We start from the raw sequence: 27,661 nt of genomic DNA, 5'->3' as shown, positions 1-27,661 counted from the left end.
GGCACTCCCTTGGACACCAGAGGATTCAGTCAGATGAAGCCTGGCCAGGACGAGACTCAGCTTGCTGCCAAAGCACAAAACCAGAACCCAAACCACATTTATTGCTGCGAGCGGGGATGCCTGCTGGCAGGTAGTTATACAGCCTCCAAAAGCAGACCAACCCACATTCCCCTGCACTGTGCCTGCAAACCCAGACCTCATCAGGGACAGCTTTGCCCAGCAAAATGCCAAGAAACACAGATGACCTGGCATGGGGCAACCAACCTTCATGCACTGGGATGGCCTCAGGTGTGCTTCTCTTCCCAGGAGCAAGGGTTGATGTGGGAGCAGCAGTGAGGCCAGATCGAGCCTGGAGTCCCTCTGCCGTGATACAGAGGCGATCTTCCAACCTCCCTCTGAGGAGGGTGAGCACAGTCCTCCCATGCTGGGTCAGAGGAGCTGGTCATCAGAGGGCTGCCAAAGTACACAGACACCCAGGCGTGCACAAAGCCTGCTCCAGATGGCATCTGTCAGAAGGAGCCAGGAGCTGTCTGGGTCAGAGCGCTCCCCATGCACAATTTGGCTCTTCCCCATTCCCAGACATCTCCAAAAACCCTCATCCTGGTCCTGGTTCCAACACAGGAGTGATGTAATCCAGTAAAATGCCTTTTCAGGACATGGTCAACACGCTCACTGCACTCCCGCCTTTACTCAGCTTCCCCTTTTCTTTCCCAAAGCCCACAACAGGCACTTGAGCTTCAGCTGCTTTCACAATCACGTGAGCCAAAATGCTCTTGTCCACCCTGGCTGGTTCTTCACAACAGCTGTTCTCTGCCTCCACCACTTGTTCTACAGAAAGATCAGAAGTTCAGAGCAAACTTCAGCGGCCAGCATGGCCATATGATGAAGAACAAGTGGTGAAAAGAAGGTCAGTGGTCAAAGTAAGCTGGGGGCAGGGTCTCTGCATGCTAGGCATCATTTCTGCCCAGCTTCAGTGCCACCCTGGCTATGGGTACACTTACAGGGCACGTGAGAGCTCATCTGAGCCAGTGAAGGTAGTCTAGCTCCATTGTAAGCCAGTGTCCCAAGCAGGTTAAAGCCCAGCAGAGCATCAGGTCTTCTGTGCTCATGGAGGCTGAGGCAGAGAGTGTGGATACAGGGGGCACAGAGAACCTTTTTCTATCAGATCCCAGTGTTGCCACTGCTCACTCTCTCCTCACCCCCTTCTCCTTCAGCTGCTCCCTTGTTATTTCTTCCTAATATCTCCCTGCCAAGTTCTGCGACCACATCCCCCTAGTCCCAGCAAGACCACTGAGGAACCCAGCTGGTCCAGACAACCCCCATGCCCACCATCCCGTGCAGCTCAGCACAGGTCCCAGCAGCACATGCTGTCCTGGGTGGAGGCCAGCAAGGATGCATTGCCCACAGCAGGGCCATCACGTTTCCCTCCTTCCTCCCCAGGGGAGCTTCATCATTACCATCAATGGAAGGAAGCAAAATGGACACCAGGAGCTGCAGTATGGATTAGATCTCTCCAAGTCTTCCTGGGACAGAGATACAGCCCGGCGCTGCAGACCTGAACAGATCCTTTTGGCCAGGGAACAGACTGTGGCCGGTCCAGGAGAGGCTGGGATTCCAGGCTCAACTTTGGAGCCTCTCCCACCTTCCCCGAGTCCTGCAGCTCCTTTGGCTGCTGCTTCCAAACTGATGAGCACTTTAGCTGTTAACTCCGTTTGCAGATTTAAAAGTCAAACCCTGCCACAGGAAATTAAAAGATAATGCAAGGAATTATTTAAAAAATTAATCTTTATTACTCTCCACTCCCAAGCTGCTAATAAAAAAATGTGTTCCTCATGCAGTCTCTATAAAAACAGGTTATAAAGCAGAGGAAGAGAGGAAAGCAGATGCTTTAAAAAAACATCTTTCATCTCTCCACCCTACCTGCCTGCCATAGCCATTCATCTGCACCTGTGTGTCAGCTCCCAGCACTTTCCAACCCAGTCAGCCCCTTTTACCCTGCTAGGTAATGATTCCCCATTTCAATCTCGTCCCCCTTGTCCTCCCTGTTTTACATTTCCAGGAGATCAACAACCCCAGTCCAGAGAGTAGCCTAGAAGGTGGTTTAATGGCACACCTTCCTTGCTCAGGTATCTCTGAGCACTGTATAAACCAAGATGAATTATAGCTCATTACAGAAAGGGCAGGCATTTGGGAAGTAAACAAAGCAGCTATTACAGAAGCCAGCAATAACTCCACAACACTGGAGCAGGGTTGATCATGCAGGAAACCATGCCTGAAAGAGAGGTCAAGGATCCTTGGCAGTTCTCAGAAAGCAGTGTAAGAGGCTGAGAGGCAGGTGGCAATTGCACAGGTTTATTCAGAAGATGCTTCTGTCTAGGGCTGTGCTCAAGAAAGCAGCACGGTCCTTGGTTCTAGCTGCTGTTTGAGCCCATGGAGCCAGAAATGGGACTGCAAACTACTTTTGTGTCATGACAGCTGGCATCAGTTAGCCAGGTTTTGGCAGGTCCAAGAGCCACTGCAATTGAGCAAGAGCACTCAATCTAGCACATAAGAAAGATGAAGAAGCAAGAGCCATCAAACCCACCAGCTGTGTCCACGCCCCAGCAGAAGACACAGCCCTGAGCACAGATCCGTGTCCCATCATGCTTCTGGCCAGCTTAGGCATGTGTCTGGCCTGGGCCTTCTCAGGAAGACACCCACCACCAGTGCTCCTGCCAAAGAGGTGCCCTTGGCTCTGGTGGAAACATGGCCAGGCCTGGAAGGAGCAGAGCACTTCACAAATGGAGAAGCCAAGAGACCAAGAGCTGCTGCATCGCACCACCAGTCCAGCATGAAAGATGGCTCCCTTAGCTGCTCCATGCCCAGAGCTGCGGTTGGGGCAAAGGAGCCAGCTCAGGCACCAGCAATTCCCAGAACATGCCCTGGTGGCCACTACTGCAGAAGCAGCCTCATGGGAGCTGTAAAGTCCAACCTCCCCATCCCCAGTTGAGCAGTACAGGCACCAAAACCACTCCCATCTCTCCTTCAGGCAGCGTGCAGGGGTTTCAGCCCAGGACAGGCAGCTCCACACCTTCTCCTCATCAGGGATAAAAGGAGTATTTGGCCTTTTCTGACTCCAGGAAGCGGAGAAGCAGTCTGAAATAAAGCACTGGTGAGGAACAGACGCCAGGGGTGGAGGAAGGAGAAAAGCAGAAACACAAGCAGGCTCAAACGTGACAAAGAAGAAACCCCTTCCCGCCCCCCCCGCCCGCCCCGGGAGAGAACGTGCCTGCAGGCACTGCTGGCCGGGACACCTGCAGTCCCCAGCCAGGGGCAGAAGCAGAGGGGGGACACTGCAGTACAGCGACGCAGGAGGTGGCTTTCTGAGGGGAGGCTGACTATGATTGATGGCACCGCACTGTGTTCTCACTGATGTAGAAAATTAGAGAGAGATCGCTTCAGATATTGGCCCATCCGAGACACTTGTTGTGTCCATCTCCTGTACACAGGCGCCTCTCCTGGGAGCTCTCCCTCTGGCTTGTAGGCTCATTATTCAGAGTGCTGAACTGGGAAAAGCAACGCTATTTTATTATTTTTTTTTTCCCCTCAACTACTTGATTGTATTATTCTTGGGAATATGTGAGGCACTGATTTGCTCACTCAGCTACTTGAGGGAAAGTTTGTTTGGTTCTCCTCGGCTAGGAAAAAGTAGCCCTTCACTTTTTTCTTTCTCTCCTCACCCAAGGCAGGGAAGAGGCTCTAGAAAAGATAGGAGCCGTTTTTTCAGATGGAAATAGCTCCCTAAAAAGCAGTGAGTCATGCTCCACCCCGGGGCGGATCTGATAGTTGGTAACCACAGGGAGCAATGCTGCTCTCCTAATGTAGCCTTGTGCTAATGTCCTCCTGGCAGGATGGTCCCCTCCTGGCTTCCCATCCCTTTACCATTTAACCAGTTGCTGGCTTTCCTTCCCTTTACCATGGCTGCTTTTGTCCCTCCTTTGCCTCTCTGCTAGATGCCAAAAGAGTTTTAAAATGGCCTTGAAGTGGTTTTAAAAAATCCATGTATGCTTCCATACGAAATGATGAAGCTAATGGTCTAGATCAGCACAGGTTGGTGGGTCTTCAGGAGACATGTCACACCACAGACCAGGAGACTACTGGGCCCTCGCCTTAAAACAATGCTGTCCCTCAGCAGTAGGCAACCAGTTTCTTCCCAGCCAGGCACGGCATCTGAGCTCACATCCTTTCAGTCCCAAGGTTTCCAAGCAGGTCTAGAAATGGTAGAGGAACCTCTCTGACTGCTGCCAACACAATCCCAAACGGGCCCTACACTTCTACTACAGCCAGTCACCTCTCTTCATACTCCTCAGGAGCTCCCAGGCAACTACACCTGCCTGGGGAGCAGCACAGGCTCTTCCATTTGGTAAGCATGGCTAGAGGAGACTGACCAAGATGTTGGATGTGGGAACTCCCACCTCTGGAAAGGGCAGGGAAATGATTCAGTTTTGTTCATGACTCCAAACTCAGCCACTGGTTTCTCTCTCCAGGTCTCCAGCTTGGGGCAGCTAAGCTTGTTCCCATGGCAAAAGGGCAAGTGTCTTTTTTTGCTCTTGTGTATCTCAAGAAGTTTCTCTGCTTTGAAGCCCATTGCTCCTGAATTGGGGAGCTCCTCACAACAAGACATTAGCTAAACCCAACCCTGCTTGGCTCCTTTGTTAAAAAAAGAGATGACTATGCCACCAGCTCCAGCCCTGCCAGCGCTCTGATCATCCCCGGGGTCACAACACACTGAGGGCTGGCTACGAGCAGCAAACACCAAATTCAAGCCAAAGCCTGAAGCACTCGAGAAATCCCCACAGGAAGATGACTTGGAACAAAGTGTCCCCCTCCCTCCCTCCCACATCCATCAGACTGACCCCAGCATCTGCTACCAGTTTTCCCAGTGGTGGTTAATCATCTGCCCTCTGGAAGTCCCTTCTCGGGGTGCAGAACAATCCCCACACATCCCCCCCTTCTCCATCTGCTAATGGCTCCCCTCCACCCAGGCTGAGCCTCCCCCAGCCTAAGCTAACAGTAGGAAATTAGCATTAAAATGATAGCTTGCTATTAGTGGTGCCTCGGCTCCCTATCACGCTCCAGGAACAGCAAATGACAGGCTGTGATTTCCCTGCCTCGGTGCAAGGGAGAGGGAGCAACGGCAGCCAGAAGTGCTGAAGTTACCCAAGGAAAGTTTCAGGCTCATCTCTCCCACCCCGGCAGCCCCCTCCCTTCGCCATCCCCGTCGCGCTCATCCACCACACAGGCAATCCTACAAACAGATGGCACCTGGGCAGGAAAGCAGACAAATTGGCTCCCACCTGCAGGAGCACTAAGAGCTTTCAAAGCAGACGAGCGCTCGCTCGCCAAGAGCCCTGCGGTGTGGAGACGCCAGAGGAATCTGCCATCGCTTGCCTTCCTCCCTCCTTGCTGCTCAGCGGCTCCTGCTGCATCCTTGTCTGGTTGCAAGCACGCAGCTGGCTCCTCCTGGGAGCCGGTGGCAGGAGGGGACAGTCGCTGCATCCTGAATCAGGCACCTGGAAGAGGTAATTCAGGCTGAGCATCAATGGAGTGATGCTTTTTTCGTGTCAGCACAATGCTTTGGTTTGGAGGGCTCACAGCTAGCCTGAAGCAAGAGGGTTTTCTTGGGCCCCCGCTGAACATCCATCTGCTTGTCAAAAAAACAGCTCAGCTCAAGCTGCCTGCTCTCTCCTCCTGCCAAAGTGGGGGTCTGCCCTCCCAGAAACTTCCCCTCCTTGACCAGATACCTGTGGCAAGAGCATGGAGAGATTCATTTCATTTTCTGCCTGCCTGCTCCTCTGAGCCTACCTGGCTGAAAGGTTCTTAGTACATCGGGGCCAGGGAAGCAGCTTGCGACTCAGACTGCAGAAAACCAAGAGGCAGGAGGAGGTGAAAAAAATCCATGGGTGTCAAGGCAGGTTGTCATCTCCCTTTGGGTACCTGAGTGACCCTGCAGAGTTACGGCAACTGAGGATCTCATAGCTGGTGCATTCCTCCCTGCAGAGCCCCATAGCGCTGGCTCCTACCTACAGCAGGGAAAGGGGACACAGTGAGGCCGAGACATGCAGGAGTGCCTGGGTGCTTTCAGCACATCTTACGTGGAGTCATGCACAACACTGCTGAAAAATTCCATTCAAAATTACCTTTTAAGCCACTTGGGTAAGGTTGAACAATCCCCTCCCCTCTACCTCATCCTTACCTCTCTTAAAAAGTACCTGGACAAGCAAGTGAAGGCAAGTGTCCTCGAGCCCCAGCCTGCTGATTGCCTTGTAATGGGCCTAGAAGGTGGGATGCAAAAGGGAGAGGGTAAAGGATGGTAGGAAAAAGCAGGGTAAACCAGTTACCCCTTCCCTGGCATTCCTATCAGCAGCTGAGATGTGGGAGCGAGGAGAGGACTCTGATGATGATGGATGGCAGACAACTGATCCTTGGCAAGGCGGAACAGGAGCAGAAGGAAGCACTGCTCCCAAAGGCGATCCTCTCACCTCCTTGGGATAAGAAAAACAACCATCAGAGGCAGCAGCAGCAGAGGAAGGGAACGCACTCTTCTCCCTGCACGTTTGGTATTCATCTCCGGCCTGTCAGAGGGGGCCACGATCCAACCGCACATTTGTATATTCACTGAGCTGTACACCGGCTCGGCGGACTCCTGACAGATGCAGATGGCAAAGCCATTTTTCATAAGGTAAAAGAAAAAAAAAAAAAAAAAACAAAACAAAAAAACAAAGACAGGTTCAGGCATCAGCCGGAAAAGATGCAAGACAGGATCAGGGCTAATAGAGAACCAGAATCAGATTAAACTCTTGGATCTTTAAGTGCACAAAGAGGCCTGTCCCCTGCCTCTGTTTTCTAGTGTGGCCTGCCAGTGGCAGCTACCTCTGTAAGCAGCTGGAAAACGAAAGCTGGACCCAAATCAGCACTAACGCTTTGCTGAACTGGCCCTTGAGGACAGAAGGCGAGCAGAAGGGCTGCTGGAGTAGTGTGGGCACAGGCACTCTTCTACAAGATTAGCTCCCATTTAGAGGAGGTGAGAGACAGCCTGCAGAGAACATTAACCATTAACACGCTCGTCTGCCCCCCAGACCCTGACTTAGTTCGGGCCTGGCCCCCAAAGAACATGGATGGCCCCCAGGGCTCTGAAGGGACATCCCTGGCAGACCTCCTGCTGGTACGAGGGTGCCAGTATGGCAAAGGACCACTCTGTGCAATGTTGCCCATGATGGCAAACACGGCAGCTCCCAATGGCCCCGATTTGTCTCAGACAGTGACAACGGTTCACCCTCTGTCCCAGGTCACCACACAGCAAAGCGGCATCACTGACACATAGCTGTTCACCGACAAAGCAAGAAAAGTTATGCTCAGCACAGTATACATCATCCCTTGGGCAGCATGTATGCATGCCCCGCTTGGCACTGGGAGCCAGTGGTTCTTGATGTAAGTCAAGGGGAAGGGAAAGGAAGAAGTACCCTCACAGAGAGAAAGATTTCACCTCTGCCAGTGGCATTCTGTTATTGTCACCGCCAGCCATAACATCACCCTCTTGATGAGAAATCTAAGTTGACAGTGATACAGGAAAGGAGCTGAGAAGGCGGCAAACTCTGCCCAGCCCTCTCTGTAACCCGAAATCTCCCCTGGCTTCCAGTGTCTGCATGAAGCAGAGCCAGTACCTCATCACCAGGTTACTAAGCAAGTAGGTCTTCCTTTTCCAGAGCCATAGAATAATCTTTCTTTGCAGTTATCCATCCTTCTGGGCAACTCTGAGGAGAATTTAATTTTGATCTCTGTTGTATCCTCTTCATTTCTGAAATGAGAAACACATGCAGAAGCCACATCCCCTTTGCAAAACAACACATGCATCCATAAACTGAAGTCACCAAAGCCTGGAGAGTTTCTGGTGCCAAAGCCCAGGTGCTTTCAGACTCATCAAAGGTGCATTGAACACCATCAAGCCCTGCTGCCTGTGGTATTTCCAGCTGACATTCACCCCCCCCCTTGCCCCGGGAACAGACAAGCGCAGGGCTGGGCAGCGAGGCTTGGCGAAGGTTACTGCCGAGACCTGGTAGAAATGTCATCCAGCAGCATACGCTTCAAGAAAGATTCATTCCCAAGCAGCCTGGCTCCATAATAAAAGTGTCAGAGCAGCTGACTTGCTTCCCCCCAATCTCATTGCCTCCAGATTTATCCTGTCTCAGGTCTCTCTCCCTCCGTAAGCCAGCACGTGCCTTTCCTTTCAATAGGCTGGCACCGAAACTCAGCCAGCTGAGATTGTAGGAGAAAAAACGAAAATAAGCCAGGTGAAGGGAAGAGGGGGAAAAATGCTCAGGAGCCAGGTTTTCCTCTAATTTTGGCTGCTCTCAGTTCTGAGAGGGAGGAGGGGAAGGTGAGAGATACCTTAACATGAGAATACTCCACAACTAGAAGCCACCTGATTTTGTGTCCCAAACCAATGCCCTAGCTGCCAGGCTGTGTCACCCCCCTCTCAGGAAGCTCAAATCACATTCCTGATAAAACCCATCTCAGAAGACATGAGTATCTCTGAGCCTGTCACCCTCCTGGCCAGGGAGCCTCTTCTCAGAGGGCTGTGCACATGGCGGGCACCCAGAAAGCAAGGAGAGGAGATGAGATTCCCTGCGAGTCAGAGTCTTGGGGAGTGCTGAGCACTGGCTTACCTTCACTGCAGAGATGTGATGTTAATGCAGTATAGCAGGCAGCCCCAAAGAAAGAATGGTCTTCAGGGAGTTTAGGGGGAGGAGAGAGAAGGGGGGGAGGAACGGGGGGGGGGGGGGGGGACACGACACAGAGAGAGAGGAGACGTTAATGGTCCTTTGCAAAGAGCTAAAAATACCCAGAATGGCCAGAGTTTCTGTTGTTCTTCCCCGCCCACCCACCCCCTCCGCAAAGGAACGTGCCACACAGATTAAAACAATTTCCCTCCAACATGCAAGATAGGACCAGGCAAGGCATCCTTCAGCTGTGAGTGAAAGAGACAGAGCCTGCCTTTGTCAGGAGCATGCCAGCCCCAGGGAGGCGAGGTGGGGGATGGCAGACACTGACTGCAGGGATCCTGCTGGCTAATTCCCAGTAACCAGGACAGACAGGTCTGTGCCAGGTGCTCAGCTGGGGTGCAGGGTGTGCTTCTCCAACACAATGGAGACATCAATAGCAGAAGTGAGTCCTAGGCATCTCAACTGCCCTGGGGGGATGCAGACTAAGAACAGATGCCTGCAACAGTGGACTGGGGGTTGTGGAGCAGCTTTCCATGGAGCAGAGAAAGCCTCTGCTACCCCAAACACCATCTTGTTACATTTGCAAAACACGTGGTAGGAGGCAGAGCCCACGATACCTCCTGGACCTATGGACCTTACCACCCAAGGACATCTTTCTTTGGCCCATGCTAGGGTACACCTTCAGGTAGGTGGCTTACAACCTAGCACCCATTTCCTCCATTCAGTTGATGGCATGGAGAGTGCCAGTTTACTTCCAGCAGTGAGTGCTGGTTGATAGTCAGGAGAAAAACCAAACCCACCCCCACCAGGCTATAAAAGCATTGCTTTGCTGTGTCACAGCTGTTTCTCACATCTGGATGCAGACAGCACTTAAAGTGTTGCAGCTGGCACCAGCTCCTCGGTTAGCATCTCCTTGTCCTGTTAACGCCAGGCAGGGGAGAGGTCCGGCAGTCGAGGTGAAGGGGCACTTCATCTCTGTCAGGTTCTCCTCCACTAATGAAAATGTTTCTCCAGCATGTCCTGGGGAAGGCTTCCTTCAGCTCCAGCCCCCGTGTGATTGAAGGCTAATCTCTGTTACTCTTGGCTGAATGGCAGCCCACGAGGAAGGTGATGTATTGTGTTTCCCTTTAACTCGACATTTAATGGTGCTGGCAAAAGAAGAAAAAGCGCCAGATGTTTCCAAATGCAGAGATGTCAGGGCAGGAACAGGGGCTTCACGGACTGGGACCAGAGCACACCCCTGTAAATTCAACCCTGCTTTGAAGGGCCATTTCACATGCCAGTGTGACTCTCTCCCGGAGGCAGTCCAGCTGATCACATGTGGCCACAGGAGGCAACATGTCCTGCAGCCACCCTGTGGGACATGACTGGCCTCCAGTGAGCTCCCCATCATCAGTCTGGTCAGTGCAGAGACCTGGGAGAAAGACCAAGATCTGGAGCGCAGACTATTTGGGGCTAGGGAAGAGAGCACATGAGGGGGGCTCGGCACTCAGAGGTGGTGGCCTTGGCTCCCCTGGCTGGCTTTGAACTAGTCTCTGAAGCCTCAAGATGTGAAGTTTTCCAATGTGCAGTGTTACCTTCCTTTTAAAATGCTTGGAGACCTACCAATAAAGAATGGAGAGAAAAAATTAGGATTACAATCCTCTTGCTGGTCTGCTGCTCGCACTCAAAGAGACCTGGCTCCATGACACACCAGTCTTTCTCCTCTGGTCCAGAGCCACAGCTCTGCAAACATGCTCCACACCATCCCCACTAACTGTTGCTCTCCTGTTGTTTCTGCCCTTCCTGGAACAACCCAATTACCCATCATGGCGCCCTCCGCACCCTCCACCTGCAAGACTGCAGCTTTTCTCCTCCTTTTTTGCCCCTACAAACCCACCAGCATTGTTGAGGACGCCCAAACACAACACAATGTCTCCTGTTTGCTTTCCCTTCCTCTCCTCACCCCGCTTCCTACCTTCTCCCAGCCCTGCCTACCACTGGCACTGGATGTGGGGTGCTTACCATGGGCCACACAAAATGTATCCTCCAACAGCTAAACCTGGAGGAGAAGAAAAAGGAGAAATTAAGAAAACAGACAGGAGGAAAAAGAAAAAACTTCCAGTTACTGGCAATTAGCTGTATTTAATGCTCCCCTGCTGTGCACCATGCCCCAGACACAATGACTCTGGTAGGTGAGCATGCAGGGTGGCACAGCAGGGACCTGCACACACTGTGCACAGGTGAGCACACAAGGTGCTTGTTGAAGGTATTCCAACCTATTTGGTCAACTATCTGGGCACAAATGGCTGCAGCCCTTTTGGAGGCCTCCTGTAGCTCAGCCAAATCAGGGACGGTGCTTTCCTCTGCTCCCACAAGCTGTGGCCCAAGCCCTAGGGCAGCGGAAGAGGCCCTTGCTCGGAGCTGAAGCCCAGCATGGGAAATTGCCCAAGGCATATCCATCCTCATTCCCAGACCCACCTGCCTGGGTTATGTGGCTCTTTTTTCTTCCCAGGAGAGATAGAAGCTACAGACAGCACCACGGGCTGCCTGTTGACACAGTTGCAGACGGCACAGCTCTTGCTGACAGAGATGCCTTCCCCTCCATAGGAGGACATGCTTTGCTCCCAGCCGGCGGGAAGGCAGAGGCACCCAGCATGCTGCTGCAGTGGAGGAGGCACTCAGCCAGCCGCTAATGCTTCCTACTGTCTTGGAGCAAAGGGATAAATTAGCTTTTATTAGCTCTTACAAAGAGCACATCACTTCTGCACTCTCGTCCTCGCACAAGACTCATGCACAGACTCAGCTGTGCTGCAAGTGAAGCAGAACCAACTTACCTCCGTGCCGACGGCCCCAAACTCCTGTTGGGTCTTGTATAAATCTTATAAATCTTACATCTTAGGCAAGCTGGGAGTTAGGATAGAGCAATCCTCCTGAGGGTGCTGCAGGGCCCTTGCTGCCCAAAAGTACTTTAAAAAGATGGATGCTTGGCTTTTATGTCCGGATCTCTCAGGTGGCACCACACATGGCCCGAAGGAGGGCATGGTCTCCATGCCAGCAAAGCCAGAGCCACTGCACAGTCCCTACTGCTGACACTCAAACTCGGGGCTGTTATTTGGGGGGGTGGTCTGTGGTTTCCCGCTGAGCACTCCTGCCACATGATGTATTCCTGACCCCCAGCACCCAGCCATCAGCAAGGCTGAGGGATGGTGCTTCTCCAGAGAAGTCTCTCTGAAGTCGCTCTGGGGCTTGTTAGCAGGGTGATAAAGGGGATGAATGGCCTCAGAGAAATGCTCTGTCTCCTGCTGTGGCATTCATTATCCTTTAGCTGGGCAATTCTTCACACCAGCCAGGAGCTCTGGGCTTGCTCGTTTATTGTCCTCAGGGGCTGTTTTCCACAAGAGGCCACGCTCTGCACTTGCGCTTGTCGCCCCAGGCAGCTCGAAGGTGCCTGAAGAGCCCGCAGCATGGCAGCCACGCAAGATGGCTGGGGGCAGAGAAGTTCTTCCCCTGGGTAGTCTCTGAGCTCATCGCCTTCCTCCCACACAAGCAGCTTGCTTTCCCAAACTTGCAATTTGGTGATCTGAGCCACAGCTGCCCCCCAGATCTGCAGGAAACAGAGCTGGGCACATTTTCAGCCTGATTTCCTAGGAAGTGCACAGCATATGCAATCCTGCTGCATCACTCTGTCCTCTGCCCACTCCCCAGCAACTTCTGACACTGCAAACAGATTTCAACCTGATCTGACAGAGAGGCAGAGGTCTTGGAGACAGTCAGAGTCTATAAATTTCATGGGAACAGACTGTCAAACAGAGGAGAGACATTATTAGCACCTTCCAAACTGCAGTGTATCTTTCCTTATTAGACATCAGACAATCTGCGTGGGAGAAAGAGAGATGCTATAAATATCCTGGTAAGGGGGGATGCTCCATTCAGCACAAGCAGCTTACTACACAGCTGAGAATCCAAACCCATGCTATATATCCACAGGAGACGAAACTTCATGGATCCCACTGCACACAGTACTAATGGGAGAAGGTTTCAAGCCTGCTTGGCTGACAGGAGAGCCAGCCAGCTAAGATGGCATGTTGGCCTTTGGAAAGCCTCCGGAAACGGGCTGTGTGCTCTTCCCTTGCCATTCTTCCAGTGACCAAGCTGAGGTCCCACTGCATTTCCAGCTTGAATTGCCATCCCAGCCATATGGATGAGTTCAGATGCTCCCTGAAATGCAAGAGACATGCCCAACTCCAAGGAGGAACACTGATGGGCAGAGCGGCTCCCTCACCCTTGCAACCCTCCCTGTTCCTCTCTGCCACATGGGCAGAGACTTCACCTTCCAGCAAGACGTTTCATCCACGGGTTGCTGCCAGCAAATGCCAGGAAGGCAGCCCAGAGTCCAAGCAGCTGCCTGGGGAGCTCACAGCAGTATCACACATCAAGGTACCCATTAGTGGGTTGACTGATTAGTGGCACAGAGAGAGGGAGCCTGTCCCTCTTCACACAGATCCTTGCTGAAGGCCAGACCCACTCACCAGACTCAGTACAGATCTGTAAGCCGGGGCCAGCACAGAGCTGGCAGGCAGCAGCGTGGGTGCAAAGCTCAGCCTTCCCCTGGCAGGACAGAGGGAGCCCCACCAACCCTTCCTCTTCATCCTAAAGGCTGAAGGGGACACAACAGCCTCTTGGTTCTCCTTTAAAAGTCAATTAAACAGCTCGCACGTTGCGCAGTGCAATACAGCCTTCAGAGAGCAACACCAAGAAGCCATTTACTAGAGCTGCTGACTGGCCTTTCTTCCTCACCTCCTTTCAATGACCCAATTAGAAGACCCTCATTAGGCTGTTCCAGGGTGGAACCTGGAGTTGCTCTTGCCAGGAACTCCCCTCATCGCTGCTCTCCGGTACAGGAATGATTAGCGGCAAGTGTATGGTACATGGCAAGGCAGCAAAGGCGAACGGAGCTTGCTAAGGCTGAGCCCAGCATTTCAGTGCTGTCTGACACTGCTGCAAGAAAGCCAAACTCCATGTACAGTTTGGGGACTGAGCAGGGTAATCCCTGTGCTCATTTAGGATCTGCACTGACCCTGTCGTTATCTGTTTGCAGTGCCATTTCCAGCCTCAGGCATCCTAGAGCCCTGGAAGTAATTGAGAAGTGGGAAATAGCCTTTTTCTCTCCACTTCGTATGTGATGATGGCCCAGCTGGCCAGTCGTATTTTGGGACTTCTCTGATTCACCCAGTAAAGGTCAAGTCCCAGGAGGTGCCATCAGCCCAGAGGATCATGTATGTCTTGTACCTGCAGGGCTTCAGCTCTGCAAAAAGCGAATTTAAACATGCGCTACAGCACATCCTTTATTCCAAAAAAGGATTTACACTTCACGGGTGCTTGACTCCCTGTTCTGCCCAACAAAAGGAGTGATGGGGATTGCATCCAGGTTTGTGTTTGTTAAAAACAAAAAAGAAAATCCAGAAATCCAGTCACTCTATCCTAATTGTTCTGATCCAACCTTTCACAGCATTGCATTGAGCTAAAGGGCCGCACCTGAAAGTATGCCAAGAGCGGCATGAAATGTTAATGTTGCAATTAAAACAATATGAATATTGCAGCACCGCTCTGCTGCTCCCCATCCACTGAACAATTCTCATTCAATGGAAGTCAAGTTACATTTGAGGAAATAATGAGGTCTGCTAATTAAGTCTGGCCTAGGAAGACAGCAGTCTTAAAAGGAAAAAAAGAATTAAAAAAAAAAAAAAAAAATCACATCTCCCCAAAATGTGTACATTTGCTGCTTATTACCTGCAAAGGGAAATCATTAATGCTGTGCAATGCCAGGATCACAGGTCAGTGCCATTGTCTTATTGCACACATCTAGAGGAAATTATCTTTTTAATGATAAAACGCATAAGTCATGACCTGCTTTGTCCCTAGGAGCTGAGCGGGAAATGCTGGGCTGACACTTTCCATACTCTGAATGCAGAAAGCAGGTACCTGACAGTGAATGCCAAATCCAGGCTGGGCTAGTGAGAGGCAGGCAGGGGCTCCAAGGGGCTGAAGGCAGCAGACTGCGTTCAGCTGACACAAGACGGGTCTCAGCTTGTACACGGGGAAGAGATTTTTCCTCCCCAGCCACCGAGACAATTGAGTGACAGTGACATCAGCTCGAGCTGGTGGAAGCCGCAGGGAAAGAGACCACTGGGTCAGTCCTGGGGGGACAAAGATTGGTCACGATCATCATGAGTTTTAACTCTAACAAGAGGCAACAGAGGAAGACCCCTCTTCCTGCCCTTTGCATCCATCAGTTGCTGTCCCAAGACACAAGTGTGTGTTGCAATAACATGAAGACAAAGCAACAGCCTCGAAAACAGAAACATCAGGTCCAGGGGTCCCAAAGGAAATCTGTATCAACACACTGCACCCATAGTTTCCCCACCTTCTTGTCTTTCATCACCTTCCCAGATTTCTTTATCCATGATGGTGGTTGAGGCTGCCACCATGTCTCCTGTGTTCTCCCCAGCCCAGATAACTGCAGAGGGAAGTTGGGGTGGGGAGGGTATGGCACTGTGCATATTTCATGGGAAGAGCAGAAGGCTGGGAACAAGCCCACCATGTCTTCCTGCTGATCTGGCTGCTTTTTCTCTTTGTCAGAGTTTCAGGAGCATACAAGACCTACTCATCCTCCAGGCCTAAATTTTGCCATTAGATCAAATCTGACCAACCAGCATGGAGTTGTCTAGGGGCCACAGAGCAGCTTGTTGTGTAAAGAGCAGGCTATGGCAGTCCAAACCTCTCCTGCTGCTGGAGCAACACCCCTTCCTAATCTACTTCCCAATTCTCCAGAAGAAAAGTCATCCAATGGAGGGGTGAGGGAGGGCACTGGAGTCCTGGTTCATTCCTTGACCACTGCTGACACTCTGAACTTTCGCCTGTCTTTAATACAGACGACATTCCTGGTAAGATCCAGAGACTGAGCCACACTGACCAGACATGGAAACACGAAGATCCAAATGTGGGGGAATCTCAAACCATCAGGAAGAAAACACTTCATTTGAAAGAGGAGAAAAATCCAGATGAAAATATCAGAAAGGACCTTCCAAGTCCTAGATTGTCCTAAGGGACTCAGAAACTATTTCTATCCATCTGTGGCCTCCTAGAGATGGAAGAGAAATAAACCTATTTGGTCACCAAGGTCCACTCAGGAGGAGAGGACCTGTCCCCACCACCAGCAGCTCACTGTTTTGTGGATGAGTAGGTGGTCTCCTCCCTTCAGCCCGCTTCTCACTGTATTTCCAGATGCACCAGCACTTGCTGCTACCAAGTGTCTGTTCTGCAATAAAGAGCAATAAACATGCCAGAGTAATTAATGTCTTAACAACTTATTACAATCCTCAGATAATTAATCACAAAAGCTAAACATGCTGTCTCACCCTCCTAATGTGTTAATGCTCTAATTATTATGCCTCAATTAAGGGGAAGTCAGCGCTCCTTGCTTAGAAGTGCATGTTTAATAAGGGTGCTTGAATGCAGGCAAGTTGAAGTGGGAAGGGAGGGGGTGATGGGGGTTAAGGAAGAGGACACCATTTTTAATGAGGTTTCACGGGTGGCTCGAGGCAAGGAATTGACAGCCCCTATCTAGGATCTCACACACGACTGCACGTGGAACTGGGGGCCATCTGCGGTGGCTCTGTGCTCCGCTTCCCACCGGGCTATTTATAGGAGAAGCAGCATGTGGGGCACAGAGAAGGCAGAGACTGGAGATGAGCAGTTACACTGTGGATCTGGCCAGCACTAGACAGCAGAGCTGGCAGCTTGCAGAGCAGTCAGCAACAAGAGTAGGTGTTCTCCTCTATCCAGCCCACTTCTTGCTGTATTTCCAGACATACAGGCACTTGCCACCTCTCCTGTCCCACGTGAAGCATCCCTATTGCCTAAGCCTCTCCAGCACAGTCCTGCTTCCATGATGCACCTTGCCTCCAATCAAGCTAGCTCTGGGACATCCCATGTTGATGATAAGAACAGCCCCCAAACACCAGGATTACTCTTGGGATGTGACAGAGCAGCTCATCTGATTTCAGCCATTGCCTGGTGGTTTTCCACAACTCCTTGTTGCATGAGGGAACAGAAAGCCATGTCTCGAAGAGCACACCATTAAAACATGCTTGTTTTATAAGTGGGGAAACTGAAGGCCAAAAAGAGATATTCTGCAGGGGACTTTATGGTGGTTACTACCCCGAATCTGCCTTTCTGCTGCCTGGCTCTGAACCTCGCTGGATGTTGGGAAACCTCAGAAAGAGGTTCTTGGAGATGAGGAGCTTGAGCTGACGGTAACAATGAATGTAGGACCTGGACCCCTCACTGCGTGATAGCAGGAGGTCCCTGCTGTACTCAAGACACAGGTCTGCATCCATATGATCCTCGTTCTTGGGAAAGACTTTTGGTACAAAGTATAGTCAAGGCAAAGATGGCATCACTTCCATCCCACCTTGCAGAAGTGGTGCCCCCAGAGAGCAAAGGGCTCAAGATGTAGGACTTGGTGAGAGGTGGCACAGCTCTGTAATGCAGCAGGCATGGGAAGCTGGGACCGGGATGGCCAGGCTCCAGATCTTGGTACCATACAACAAGCTGCAACAGAAGAATGGCTGGAGCCCAAGTCTCCCAAACAAAACCTCTAAAAATTTTCTTTTTCCAATAAGAAGCTTTTGAAACAACTCCCCCGCTCAAGTGGTCTTCAAACACAAGAAAGCTCTCCCTGAAATAGACTGGTTTCTGTTCCATCCAAGCTTTTTTAAATTTCTCAGACAAATGAATCATCAGAAACATTTCCAGTCTAGGTTCAACTGGAAAACGACTGCATTTCCTCAAGAAATAACACACTGTGTAGGTTTGGATGGTTCCCTCTGAGGAATAAGGGAGAGGGAATAAGAAACAAAACAAAACAAAGCAACCCAGAGGGGACATGAATTTTAAAACCCATGAACAGGTTTGGTTTTCAAATAATCAAAATGAAAAAATATTTCACATAGTCACTTCCACAAAAATAATTCTGTCACCCTGATTCTTTGGTCATGTCTCATGAAAAACAAAAGCAAGCTCTCCACCTCTGCTCACCTCACCTGCAGTACCTCTGAGACAGCAACCTGCCAGCAGTTTGACTGGAGAAAAGGGCCTCACGTCTCCCTATAGAGGCAGCCTGTGGATTCCCCCAGGGATGAGGGCTCCAAAAGATGATTTGTGTGTTGGGGTCTCTCCATGCTGCTTTCCATTCCAGCATCAGTCTTGACCTCCCCAGACTTTCCTTCATCCCTTTGATAAGGATGACTTTAGGCATCCAGCTCTAGTTCCCCACACTTGGCTGGAAACATCGCAGGACTTTATCTCAGCAGCTTCACTTTGCTCTGGAGTTGCTGCATGGAGACTCCACCAGAACCCAACCCATCCTGCAAAACCTGACCATCCAGGACAGGGCCATCAAAATCATGGAAATCTGAGCAAACACAACCTCACTAGGGAGATACAAGGTATACGATGCCTCTTGAGGAACCAAAGGATCCTTCTACTGCTATTTGCACTGACTGGTGGATTGAGGAGTTTTCTATGGCTGTTGGCATCTATGTTGTTCATCTATGCTGAAGATGGCTGTGCTCAGAGATGAGACTGTTACCTTCTTTCTTTTCAAACATACTACCCAAGTCTCTCAGGCACTGCAAGAAAGTGTCTGACTGCTTTTGTACCTCTCCCTTCTCACCACTACCAACAAATCAGTGGTTACTTGAAAATATGGGCCATTATTTCAATTCTGGGTCTAGAAATTTTGGCTTGGTTATACTAGATTTGACCTATTCCAAAGCATCATGTCAGTCGAATGTCTGGTGTCAGGAGTTTTGGAGAAGTTGACTGGCTTATGTTAGTATGCTGTGGGGTTGGTGTCGTGGTTTAACCCCAGCCGGCAACTAAGCACCTCACAGCTGCTTGCTCACTCCCCCCGCCAGTGGGATGGGGGAGAGAATTGGGGAAAAAAAAAGTAAAACTCGCGGGTTGAGATAAAGACAGTTTAAAAGGACATAAAAGGAAGGGAAAATAATAATAATAGAATATACAAAACAAGTGATGCACAATACAATTGCTCACAAACCACTGACCGATGCCCAGCCAATCTCCAAGCCGCGGTGCCCCCCAGCCAACTCCCCCCAGTTTATATACTGGTCATAATGTAATAAGGTATGGAATACCCCTTTGGGTCATTTGGGTCAGCTGTCCTTGCTGTGTCCCCTCCCAGTTTCTTGTGAACTCCCAGCCTCTGCTGGCAGGGCAGTATGAAAAGCTGAAAAGTCCTTGACTTAGTATAAACACTGCTTAGCAACAACTAAAACCATCAGTGTGTTATCAACATTATTCTCATCCTGAATCCAAAACACAGCACTATACCAGCTACTAAGAAGAAAATTAACTTTATTCCAGCCAAAACCAGGACAGCTGGAAAAAGCCATTGACCTAGAAGAGCGCAGTAACACACAGCTCCTGTGCCAGGCTATTTTCCCTGGGATGCTCTGGGCCTCGTTTAGCCTCTACCCACAAACAACATGAGACAAGGCATCAAACCTAAGCCTTCCTCCCAGTACAGTGGACCCACATCCCCAGTAATCCTCACTGCCCAGCCTGAGCATGCTCCCATTCAGATTGGAGCAGATGAAACAGAGAGGAGAATCACCATGCTCCTTTGCACCTTTCCCAGCTGAACTCAGGATCAGCTTCTTGGAGCGACACACTGCCCCGACAGCCTGAGATCTGCTCCCAAACATGCTCACACAAAACACCTGCAGGCAGCAACAACACATGGGCATGTTCCCAGAACTCTATAGAGCAGAGCCTGAATTTTGAGGGCAGCCTCTGGAGGAGAGCAGGTAATCATTACACGAATAAATATGAGAAGTAAGGACCATCAGACAGCACAGCATCACTGCTTCCCAGAAAAAGGCAGTGGCCCTGAGTGGATTAATGTGCTGGACCACGAAGCTGGTGCCACTGGAGCCCAGTGCCCCCAACCCCAACCTCACAGCCCCCTCCAACAGGAGCCTTCTGAGCTCAGCTTACCCCTTCCCTCTGCCTGCTGCCTTTAAGACAGCATGCAGCACAACAGCTGGGAAACCCAATCTGGTCCAAATTTTGTTACAACCCTGCTGGTTTTTATCCTTGTTTACCAGCATTAATTTTAATGGCTTTCCCTACATTAACTTTGTCCTGAACCGGTTGAAGGAAAATTCCTACTCACTTGCCTTCTGGAGAACAGCCTGGGTAATTTTCCCTTGTCACATAAAAGCCCACCTGGGCTCCTCAGGAATGACAACCACACTGTGTACTTTGTTGAGGGCAATAAACTTCCCAAGGCTGGGGGAGAAGGATTTACATATCCTTGAATACACTGGCTGTTCTTTGTTCAGTTTGGGTCTTGGCTTGTGCTGGTCCAGCAGGTGGAAATTTCTTCCTCCTCTTCAGCATGGAAGGGAACTACTGAGCCTACACCAAGGAAATATAATGCTTCCAGGCAAAGTGGCAACCTCTCCAAGTCGGGGCAGCTTTGGGCTGGGTTCATTACTGGCCATCTGAGTCTCATCTTCCCTTGGAATCATTAAAAATGCCTGTAAAACAAGTCCTGAAAGAGATAACAGTGCTAGAATATGCATGGAGAATGTTTCAGAGAGGTGGGGAGCAGGAATAGAGGATGCCTTGTCCTCCACACCAGCCCTCTACTCTGCAATGCCCAACTTTGCCCATGCTGGCAGAGTTGGGCATCGCCCAAAAGGCAGTGCCCCTATTTGTGCTGTCTCATGTATGCCACACACCCCTTTATTCACAGCAGGGGAGCAGAAGTGAGGATGATGCAATACCTGAGCTTTCTCTCTCCTGTCCACTCTCGCTCTTCTCATCTCTGGCTCCTTCCAGCCACCATCCTGCCTTCCTGAAAGAGACACAACTCCGTCCAGGCTGGGCTCTGCAGGAAAGAAAAAGACTGTCCTTCCCTTTGCTCACCAGACGCTGTGAGCTGTGGTTCCTCTCCTTTCTCCAGTTCACAGAAAGCTGTGACGGCTCAGGCCATGGGAAGGAAGAGAAACATTCAGGACTCTTTCAATGCCTTTTTCTCCCCATTAAAAAAACAGGGCAACAGCTCTTTCCACCAAAGAAACGCAAGGGTTCAGTTCAGGCATGTTTCCAAAGTTTTCTGTCTCTGACAGCATAAAAAAGGAATATGGTTACACCAACGGAAGCTATTTGATTTATCACATGATGCCCATACTTTAAAAGTACAGATGTTCCCTCCATGCTCCAAGGGCCGATTCAGAAGACAGAGGGCTCAAAAAATCCCACTAAATCCAACCACAAGCACCTGGGCTGCTGTAGTGAGAGTGTTGCCATGGAAAGATGAGGGAGGCAGCAGTGAGATGGCTGGAGTATTCCTACCAATTAACATGAAGAATTTCAACTGCTCTGCTGTGTTTTCTGCAAGAGCCTAGCAACCACCTCAGAAGTGTTATTCACACATCTAAGAAGTGTTTAGCAGGGTCACATGCCTAATAAGCTATGCGAGCAAGGAGGGATAGCTCTCCAGATGAGGCCCCTTGAGCATGGGCACACTGCATGTACGCAGCTTGGACACCTCAACTCCTGCTCCAGGAGGTTCACGGACTAGGTGCAGGCAGTCATTGGATGACAACAGACACCAGAGCGAGACTGCAGGGGGAGGGAGGGGGTGACATGCAGGAGAGAGAGCCACAGCTGCAGAGAGGAGAAGACCTGAAGAAGGAACTAGGTGTCCTACCTTCATGGGGCAAAACAGGGCAGCTTCTCATTGCTCAATTCAGAGATCCTGGCTGGAGAATCCCCATCACCGGCAATCTCTTCTACATACAAGCAAACTTGTCTGCCTGCTGCATGGGTTCACTTCAAATGGACTGTTTCCACCAAGGCTCCCGCTACACTGCCCTAATAAAACAGAAGAAACAAGACCTCCAAGATACCTTGCAACATCTCTACTAGGCACTAAAGAGTGAGTGACCCAGAGTCAGACACCACAGCATCCTACTTTCTTCCACCCTCTGAAGTAAAGAAAAGGCAGATACTCCCCATGTGCCAGTCTAGCCTCTTCCACAAAAGGGGCACTACAAACTGACAAAGAACAGGTTCTGCCCATTCATTAAGTTCTTGGCATTAATTGATTTCTCTCCAACCAAGCCATAAAACCCAAAGCTGCATGCAAGCAGCATCCTAAAATATCCTTGTAAATCTCAGCCACCACATTCATTAATTACAACCCAGTGATAGTTCAGGCCATTAGTTCTGGATGGTAACTTCATTTATTCCCACGTTAATGCTCGATGTCAGTGGTTATCTCATTACCACTCTATTACTTACCTACTTAATCCATCATTGCAACCCAGGCCAGAAGGGAGGAGCAGAGTTTGCCCTGCATCTGTAGGAAGACAATGCATCAAGTGCAGAGCACCTAGGAATCACAAACAAAACACTTCTCTAATCTGCAGCTGATATCTATTAAGAGGAGGAAATTACACAGATAAGTGCTGTTAGGAACACAAACACATTCAAACATTGAAAAATTGTGGATATTGAGGATTAAGTTTCCTACTAAATCAGAACCAAAAGCTTTGGCAAGAACGGAAACACATATTAGCAGTCATACAAAAAAAAATTACCTTAACCCTGCCCTCCTCCTCCTCCTTGGACTCTCCTTCCTCCAAACGCCAGGTTAGATTCAAACGGTTTCTGCCTTTTGTGTGTTAAACACTTTGAAAAGACAGGTCAAAGTATGGACACTGGGAGCTGCTACCTGCTGAATGCTCCAGAAAACGTGCAGGCAGCATTGCAGATACCGCTAGCCCTGAGTGCTAGTGAAAATACACCTAAAGCCATGTAAAGATACAATAGTTATCGGCATTTCAACACGCACCCAGCTGGAGTTCCTCGTTTGGTGACCACTTCCAAAAATGTGCTTTATCACACCTGCCACACTCCTGCCTGTCCCAGGACTTACTCCACTCACTGATCCAGCCCCATGGGTCTGATCAGGGTGTTTCAGCACAGCGAGACCAGCAGCTTTCCATGACTCATTCCCTCCTTCTTCCCTCAAATAGTCTTGCTGCAGACAGCATTTTAATCTTCCCCTGCTTGACTGAGAAAAAGGGAAGCCCTTTTTATGTTGACAGGCTGTGAAACCAAGATGTGACTTGGGGAAAGGTTCAAAGGGACATTTCCCTTGCACTAAGGCAGGTTCTCTTATGAGCAAGCAAAGTACCTCTGCTCTGCCCAGATATGATGCCCATACAATAGGGCAGGTGACTGTGGTTTTTACTGCTTCTAAGTGACATGGTATGGAAGGACTGGAATCCTCCAATGCGGAAGAAGCTGATGCCACAAAAGCACAACAGAGAAAGAAGACACAGCCCCAAGATGATGTCAGGAGTGAAATATCAGTATTTTCCTCTGTGATCAGTAAACCCCCAGCTAACATGCCTGTGCTGGCAAAAGTGGGCTCTAAATGGTGCTGTGCCAGAACAACTGACAGGGCAAGCCTGCAAGATGCCACAATCAGATGTAATTAAAATACCTTTGCTGCCCTGCTCTCCATCCCCTCGGCAATGAAATCCATTACAGAGTGTGGAAAGAAAATTATGTAAAATGTCCCTAAAGCGAAGTTGTTGACACCAGCGTAGGCAGATGGATTTTGATACACCCTTGATTAAACAGTTTTCTGCAGAAGGCAAAGAGGGCAGGAAAGGAGCTGGGTGACGAGCCAGAGGACCATCCTAGAAACAGTGGCTATTGCACAGGGAAAGCAAGTGCTGCTGCAGGGGAAAGCTGCTCCATCAACCAGCCAGAGGCTAAAACAGCCTCATCCCCCTGGGAAGCAGGCTGCAACCCTCTGCTCCAGTGCCAGGCTCCTGTCCCTGAGCTCTCTGCTCTGAGTCAGGCCAGCAACACCACACAGCGCTGCTTCCAGCCTCTGATGAAAGGCTGCAGTGAAAGCAAGCAATGGAAAGCCTCACAGAGTGTTCAGCCCATAGCAGGGCCAGCAATACTTCCATTTCCCATGGAGTTACACATAACGGGGGGGGGTTCTCCAGGATGCAGTAGGATACCGGCTCCAAGCACAATTTTCCCCATAGGCATTCATAACATCTCTCTCTTCCTCGTTCTCTCACACACAGATGCTCTTGGACTGATAAGGATTGAACTCCCTTGGCAGAGTGGGGCAAAGATAAAGTCTTCTCCCTGGCCATCTATTTATATCAAGCTGGTAGGAACTTGTTATCTTTAAGATCTTTGGCACACTCAGCTGCAATCAGCCATCAGGCTGGAAAGTTATTAGGGGTGGGCAAAAAGGAGGCAAAACCACTTTAACCCTGTTTTCTCAGGAAAGCAAACAAAAGGCAAGAAGAAAGGGTGTTACAACTGGGTGTGGGCAGCTGACCTGTCCAACTTTTAAAGACCTCAGAAAGAGGAAACGTATGTGGGACAGAGGGTCAAGCATAGCCCAGGAGCTCAGAGCACAGCCCGAAGATACCTACTGCACCCAGAACTGAGGTTAAACATCTTGAGTGAGCATTACACAGGCTCTGGGTAGGTATGGGTCATGGAGCTATACAAACTAGTGACCACTGCTTACCAGTCCTGTGCCTGTGTAATTCTGGCCCACTTTGATGGCCAAGAGTTCTGCAGTTGCTGTTACCTGGTGGAGAAGGCTCACAGGCATGTCCCACAAGAAAAGGGGCTTTCCCATCAAATATTCCTCAGGCTTTGTGTACAAAGATACTTGATAGAAGACTCCAGATCAGGAAGGAATTATAAATCAGAAAGTATAAGATGCTCAGTATCACCAGCTCCTGCAGTAGTAAAGCCCCTGTTTTTGCACAACATTCATCTCTCATTCCTAACCTACTTCAGATGGTTCAAACAGAGGCTTGAAATTTTTAATTCCCCCTGCTCCCTCCCATGGCCTGAAAGAAACTGAGGCAAGCAGCAAGAATTCCATACCTAGCACCTACCTTATTATTTTTCTGGGACTTACCTGAGAGTGCCCTGTGTTAACCTGACACTTGGGAACCCTCAACTACTTGTTTTTACATACACTTTGAGACTGAGGTGGCTTTTGGTCCCAGCTCTGCTCAATGCAATGCTCAGAACCCTGGTTCATAACAGCAGTACCACTGATCTTCAGATCTGCAAATAGCTGAGGGGCAGCCAAGCTCCCTTCTGAGTCATCAGAAATCCAACCCAATGCTAACAAATGAACAGCCCAGCCAGATGCAGAGAGCACTGCATCTCCACCTTCCCTGCAGCGGTCTAGTCTGGGTAAGTATAATCGTGTCTCCAACAAGAAAGCAGGTGTTTTAAAAATGTGTTCACCAATGCATTTCAATTAGCCATGTTTTTAAACACCATTTCACACCCAACCCAAGTGAAAATGAAATTGCATCTCAGACAGAGAGGAGTGCCCTTCCACAGGGTATCACAGCGACTTGTAGCCCCTGGTTTTGCACCTGGTAAAGGACTGGGGCACAGGGAAGCACCTTTATCTGAAGGCTGCTTTAAGCAAAGTCTCACATCTTTTAAAATAGGGCAAGGAGGTCACATTTACTGCTTAGTGACTTTCCTCTCAAAAAGTCATCACCCAAAAGTTACCATGGCTATGTGTATGTGGGCCCCCATGCACAGAGATGAAGGAGGAGTTGGTCCTTGCCTTGGTCTCTGATACTCCGTTCAGAAGCTGACATTTGAGCATTTTATTCCCCCTGCAAACAAAACACAGCAGTTGAGCACTCCCAGGGAAGTAGCAGGACCACAGCAAATTCCCAGAAAAAGCCTTGGCAGCGTTCCCTCTGCTATGCAGCTCCGAGCGAGACAGAGTAACAGAGCACGACACATGGAGCAACAGAAGCTGAACAATGCACGTGTTACTGCAAGGAAAATTAACAATATTAGGGGGAAGAGGGGGAAGGAAAAGCACTTGCTGAGAAATACTTATTAAAACACAATCTTATCCTCATCTGACCCTAATTCCGATTAAAGAAAACCAGACAGACTGGCATCGCTGCTGGGGCATTCAGGCGATATCACTGACCATCCATGTATATAATTGCCCAGGAGGTCCCACAATGACCCCCTCGCCTTTCCTCTGGCAATCTTAGATGCGTTGGTTTAAGTCATCAGTATTTTTAAGGCCACTCAGCCCTGCTCTCCAGGCTGCCAGAGTCCTCTGATGTAGTCAAAGCATCTTCCAGTCACCCCAGACAGACTCCCAGACCAGCTAGCTCACCGTGCATCTTGTTTACCATTGCCCATCTTGGATACAAAAGGACACTCTAGTCACAAGTCCTGAAACCCCCACAGAAGATTCCTTCCACGTCTTCAACAGAGATCAGCAAGGGATGTGCCTCCCATCCAAGCAAGCCCATTGAGCTGGTGCACTCCTTAAAAAGAGGTAAATCTGCTGCCCCCAATAGGGTTTGGGGGGCTTCAAAAGCCATCTAGCTTAGGACCCAAGTACGCCTGCCCTACCAGTAGCTACACCACTACTTCACAGGAGCACTGGCAAGACCAGATTTTACTGAGTTTAGGGACCATATGCATAAGAAATCTTGGGAAAGCTAGACACGTGCTGAGCAGTTTGACTCATGAAAAAGGTCACCGCTGCTGACCGCCCAGCAAGCAAAGGGCTTGGTGCAGCGTCCCTTATCAGTCACTGTCCATCAAGCCTAATCACATGGCATAATAATATTCCCTAAATAAGTTTTACATTTTAAAAATAATGCAAAACCAGGGGAAAAAAAATGCTGCAATGGAAGGGGAGAGGTGAAGTTCAACCACTGTAAGAAACCCTAAAGACAAACACACATTTCACATTTTGAAATCTGTAAGAGAAGTTCTTCAGCTTCAATAACCTCTTTGCTAGTGAGATTTGGCAGTAGCCCAGGTCTCCTGAGGAAGCAGAGGCAAAGATTTTCCAAAGGATTTGTCACCCACATCTCCTCCCGCAACACTCCCTTGGGGATTTTGTAATGAGCAAGGTTCTCCTTTGAAAAAAATCTGCCTTTAAAAGACTGGGCCATGGCCACAAGAAACCAAGAGCAATATTTCTACCTCAGACCTAGCTCCAAGCCCGGCATTCGTCTGCAAGCCCTGCTGCCCTCCACCTGTTTGAGGAGGATGTTTTCATTATTGTTCAATTTGCAATGAGTTTAGCTTCACGTCCTTCATTGGATTATTTTTATATTTAATGTCCTCTCCTCTCCTACTCTTCTTTTTATAGACTGATAATCCGAGTCCCTTGGTAAGGCTGAGTAATCTTGATCAGATTTTAATCAAAGTAAGCCAGATCCTCAGCTGCCAGTATTGATGCATCTGCCTTTAAATATTTGAACGATGCCGATTTACGCCGGCGAGGCGCGGGCCCCATCCGTTCCGAAAATTTAAATTCCTTCCTATGCATCAAGCTAAAAAAACAAGACAGAACAAGCAACCTGCTGCGAAGGGGGTTTAGTTTATAAAACCAATACCCAGGATTTCTGAACTAAATGAAAATCTGAGATAATCCCTCCCCAAATCCAGCCTGGGAAAAGCACTCCGGACAGATCAGTATCAAGTAACTTCTTAAAACACACTTTTTCCTCTTGTGAAAGCTACCATCAAGTCAGAGACAAGGGAAATTACCCACAATGCCTCACTCCTTGACATGACCCAGAGAATTCACATTTTCCGCCCATAGAAAATGCATATTTTACCCATGCAGGCTTCTCCAGGATGGACCTGCTTCTGCTTTGTTCAGCAATGACCCTTGTGTCACTGCCAAACCCCAGCATCCAAAATCAGCATGTTAGTTGGAAAATAATGAGATTTCTGGAATACAAAATGTTGGC

The 27,661-nt window shown here is 49.7% G+C and overlaps 1 long non-coding RNA gene across 2 annotated transcripts; it reads right to left on the bottom strand.

Annotated features, from left to right (window-relative positions):
• Positions 1-1,767: 1,767 nt before the first annotated feature.
• Positions 1,768-25,601, bottom strand: LOC115349459. Of its 2 annotated transcripts, XR_005933753.1 has the most exons (11): positions 25,428-25,601; positions 22,143-22,233; positions 21,550-21,713; positions 11,223-16,062; positions 10,767-10,803; positions 10,340-10,363; positions 9,614-9,910; positions 8,706-8,765; positions 6,522-7,837; positions 6,252-6,314; positions 1,768-6,062 (listed from the first exon to the last, which is right to left on the bottom strand). It is a non-coding gene; the product is annotated as an uncharacterized LOC115349459 (long non-coding RNA). The 2 variants fall into 2 exon arrangements; XR_003926091.2 differs by lacking the exons at positions 21,550-21,713; positions 22,143-22,233; positions 25,428-25,601 and adding an exon at positions 20,005-20,377 and having other exon boundaries at positions 1,768-7,837.
• Between the last annotated feature and the right edge of the window lie 2,060 nt (positions 25,602-27,661).

This window comes from Aquila chrysaetos, chromosome 12 (genome assembly GCF_900496995.4).
Source record: "Aquila chrysaetos chrysaetos chromosome 12, bAquChr1.4, whole genome shotgun sequence".
Lineage (NCBI taxonomy): Eukaryota > Metazoa > Chordata > Aves > Accipitriformes > Accipitridae > Aquila > Aquila chrysaetos.
The sequence above is the reverse complement of the archived record's forward strand: the minus strand, read 5'-3'. Positions and strand labels throughout refer to the sequence as shown.